This window comes from Lolium rigidum, chromosome 6 (genome assembly GCF_022539505.1).
Source record: "Lolium rigidum isolate FL_2022 chromosome 6, APGP_CSIRO_Lrig_0.1, whole genome shotgun sequence".
In the NCBI taxonomy this organism is placed as follows: domain Eukaryota; kingdom Viridiplantae; phylum Streptophyta; class Magnoliopsida; order Poales; family Poaceae; genus Lolium; species Lolium rigidum.
This window is the reverse complement of record NC_061513.1, coordinates 321,758,277-321,763,159: the sequence shown is the minus strand read 5'-3', so window position 1 is coordinate 321,763,159 and position 4,883 is coordinate 321,758,277.

Genomic DNA, 4,883 nt, shown 5'->3' with positions numbered 1-4,883 from the left:
ATTGTATCCCTTATTTGACTGTCCCGAAAGGTTACTAAGAGCAGGCCAATCGTTGATGGTTACGAAAAGCAACGCTCGTAGGTCAAATTCCTCTTCTTTGTGCTCATCCCACACACGGACACCAGGTCTGCCCCACAACTGTAAAAGTTCATCAACTAATGGCCCCACAACTGTAGTTCCCCTGCATCGATGTCGTTGCCGGGTTGCTTCGGACCTTGGATGAGCACTGGCATCATAATGAACTCCCACTTCATGCACAACCAAGGAGGAAGGTTGTGGATGCATAGAGTCACGGGCCAGGTGCTATGGCTGGAGCTCTGCTCGCCGAAAGGATTCATGCCATCTGTACTTAGACCAAATCTTATGTTCCTTGCGTCAGCTGCAAAATCTTTAAACTCTCTGTCGATCTTTCTCCATTGCGTTCCATCCGCGGGGTGTCTCAACTCCCGTCCGACTACTGATCCTCTTTGTGCCATCGCAACAACTTGGCATGCTCTTTGTTCCTGAACAGACGTTTCAACCGTGGTATTATAGGAGCATACCACATCACCTTGGCGGGAACCTTCTTCCCGGGTTTACGGCCCTCGACATCGTCACCGGGGTCATCGCCTCGATCTTATAATGCAATGCGGTGCATACCGGGCATTCATTCAAATTCTCGTATTCACCGCGGTAGAGGATGCGGTCGTTGATGCATGCATGTATCTTCAGAACCTCTAAACCTAGAGGGCGAGACAACCTTCTTTGATTCGTACGTACTTGGAGGGCAACTCGTTATTCTTTGGAAACATATTCTTCAACATTTTCAGCAAGTTTTCAAATCCCGAGTCAGCTACACCTTCCTGTGCCTTCCATCTCGAGCAAATCCGAGTGTGCAGCCCGAGCTTTTTCAGACCATTATCGCATCCCGGGTACAACGACTTTTGTGATCCTCTAACATGCGATCCAAATTCTCCCTCTCCTTTTCGGTTCGCGGCGACTCCGTGCATCGGCAATGGTCCGACCAAGATCATCGGCGGGCTCATCACGTGCCTCTTCTTGATCACCTTCCCCTTCACCTTCCCCACCTTCGACATCATCCATGAAAGTATCCGATACGTCTCCAACGTATCGATAATTTCTTATGTTCCATGCTACTTTATTGATGATATCTACATGTTTTATGCACACTTTATGTCATATTTGTGCATTTTACGGAACTAACCTATTAACAAGATGCCGAAGTGCCGGTTCTGTTTTCTGCTGTTTTTGGTTTCGAAATCCTAGTAACGAAATATTCTCGGAATTGGACGAAATCAACGCCCGGGTTCCTATTTTGCCCGAAGCATCCAGAACACCCGAGAGCCGCCGGAGGAGGCCCTGTGGGCCCCGGATGATAGGGTGGCGCGGCCTGGGCCCCGGCCGCGCCGACCTATGGTGTCGTCGCCCTTCGACCTTCCGACGCTGCCCTTTCGCCTATATAAAGCCCACGCATCGAAAACCCTTACGGAGGAAGCCACGGTACGCGAAACCTTCCAGAGCAGCCTCCATCGCGAAGCCAAGATCCGGGGACAGGAGTCTCTGTTCCGGCACCCTGCCGGAGCGGGGAAGTGCCCCCGGAAGGCTTCTCCATCGACACCGCTGCCATCTCCACCGCCATCTTCATCAACGCTGCTGCTCCCATGAAGAGGGAGTAGTTCTCCATTGAGGCTCGGGGCTATACCGGTAGCTATGTGGTTCATCTCTCTCCTATGTACTTCAATACAATAATCTCATGAGCTGCCTTACATGATTGAGATTCATATGATGATGCTTGTAATCTAGATGTCATTGTGCTAGTCAAGTGAGTTTTACTTATGTGATCTCCGGAGACTCCTTGTCCCACGTGTGTAAAGGTGACGAGTGTGTGCACCATGTGGGTCTCTTAGGCTATATTTCACAGAATACTTATTCACTGTTATGAATGGCATAGTGAAGTGCTTATTTATATCTCTTTATGATTGCAATATGTTTTGTATCACAATTTATCTATGGGCTACTCTAGTGATGTTATTAAAGTAGTTTTATTCCTCCTACACGGTGTAATGGTGACAGTGTGTGCACTCGTGTTAGTACTTGGCGTAGGCTATGATCATGATCTCTTGTAGATTATGAAGTTAACTATTGCTATGATGGTATTGATGTGATTTATTCCTCCAACATAGTGTGAAGGTGACAGTGTGCATACTATGTTAGTACTTGGTTTAGTCGAATTGATCTTTCATGCACTCTAAGGTTATTTAAATATGAACATTGAATTGTGGAGCTTGTTAACTCCGGCATTGAGGGTTCGTGTAATCCTACGCAATGTGTTCATCATCCAACAAGAGAGTGTAGAGTATGCATTTATCTATTACGTTATGTGATCAAAGTTGAGAGTGTCCACTAGTGAAAGTCTAATCCCTAGGCCTTGTTCCTAAATATCGCTATCGTTGCTTGTTTCTTGTTTTTCTGCGTTACTACTGCTGCGTTACTACTGCTTGTTTACTTCCTACAATATTACTACCATCAATTGCACGCCAGTAAGCTATTTTCTGGCGCCGTACTACTGCTCATATTCATTCATACCACTTGTATTTCACTATCTCTTAGTGCACCTATTAGGTGTGTTGGGGACACAAGAGACTTCTTGCTTTGTGGTTGCAGGGTTGCATGAGAGGGATATCTTTGACCTCTTCCTCCCTGAGTTCGATAAACCTTGGGTGATCCACTTAAGGGAAAACTTGCTTGCTGTTCTACAAACCTCCGCTCTTGGAGGCCCAACACTGTCTACAAGAATAGAAGCACCCGTAGACATCAAGCACTTTTACGGCGCCGTTGCCGGGGAGGAAAGGTAAAAGGCACTCATACTTCGGTTCCGAGTACTGATGTACTTTTCAGGCGCCATTGTGTGTGTGCTCGAAGCTATTTCCTTTAGACTCTGCAATTGCGACATTTGGTTTCTTGTTTACACTAGTTAGGCATAATGGACAACAATGAGCTTCTTATTTTATTTCCTGATTTAAGACATGGATGGTTTGATGCGAAAATTAAAAAACCCATGGAACATATTAATATGAATGCTTTGAACACTATTGTTGCTAATGCTATGGAAAATTCTAAGCTTGGGGAAGCTGGCTTTGATGAGCATGATATTTTTAGTCCCCCAAGCATTGAGGAGAAAATTTACTTTGATGATACTTTGCCTCCCATTTATGATGATTATAATGATAGTAGTCTTTTGTTACCACCTGTTATGGAGGATAAATTTGATTATGATTACAATATACCTCCTATATTTGATAGCTACTTTGTTGAATTTGCTCCCACTACAATTAATAAGAATGACTATGCTTATGTTGGGAGTAGTAATTATTTTATGCATGAGACTCATGATAAGAATGCTTTATGTGATAGTTATATTGTTGAGTTTGCTCATGTTGCTACTGAAAGTTATTATGAGAGAGGAAAATATGGTTATAGAAATTTTCATGTTACTAAAATGCCTCTCTATGTGCTGAAATTTTTTAAGCTACACTTGTTTTATCTTCCTATGCATGTTACTTTGCTCTTCATGAACTTGTTTATTTACAAGATTCCTATGCATAGGAAGCATGTTAGGCTTAAATGTGTTTTGAATTTGCTTTCTGATGCTCTCTTTTGCTTCAAATACTATTTCTTGCGAGTGCATCATTAAAATTGCTGAGCCCATCTTAATGGCTATAAAGAAAGAACTTCTTGGGAGATAACCAATGTGTTATTTTGCTACAGTACTTTGTTTTATATTTGTGTCTTGGAAGTTGTTTACTACTGTAGCAACCTCTCCTTATCTTAGTTTTGTGATTTGTTTGTGCCAAGTGAAGCCTCTAATCGAAGGTTGATACTAGATTTGGATTTCTGCGCATAAACAGATTTCTATCTGTCACGAATCTGGGCTGTTTTCTCTGTAGATAACTCAGAAAAAATATGCCAATTTACGAGCGTGATCCTCAGATATGTACGCAACTTTCATTAGTTTTGAGTTTTTCGATTTGAGCAAGTCTGGTGCCAGTTTAAAATTCGTCTTTACGAACTGTTCTGTTTTTGACAGATTCTGCCTTTTATTTCGCATTGCCTCTTTTGCTATATTGGATGAATTTCTTTGATCCATTAATGTCCAGTAGCTTTATGCAATGTCCAGAAGTGTAAAGAATGATTGTGTCACCTCTGAATGTGTGAATTATTAATTGTGCACTAACCCTCTAATGAGTTTGCTTGAAGTTTGGTGTGAAGGAAGTTTTCAAGGGTCAAGAGAGGAGTATGATATACTATGATCAAGAGGAGTGAAAGCTCTAAGCTTGGGGATGCCCCCGTGGTTCATCCCTGCATATTTTAAGAAGACTCAAGCGTCTAAGCTTGGGGATGCCCAAGACATCCCTTTCTTCATCGACAAAGTATCAGGTTCCTTCTCTTGAAACTATATTTTTATTCGGTCACATCTTATGTACTTTACTTGGAGCGTCTGTGTGTGCTTTTATTTTTGTTTTGTTATTTTCATTCTCTGAATAAGTTCATCCTTGTGTGGGAGAGAGACACACTCTGCTGGTTCGTATGAACACATGTGTTCTTAGCTCATAATATTCATGGCGAAGTTTCCTCTTCGTTAAATTGTTATATGGTTGGAATTGGAAAATGCTACATGTAGTAATTGGTAAAATATCTTGGATAATGTGATACTTGGCAATTGTTGTGCTCATGTTTAAGCTCTTTCATCATATACTTTGCACCCATTAATGAAGAAATACATAGAGCTTGCTAAAATTTGGTTTGCATAATTGGTCTCTCTAAGGTCTAGATAATTTCTAGTATTGAGTTTGAACAACAAGGAAGACGGTGTAGAGTCTTAT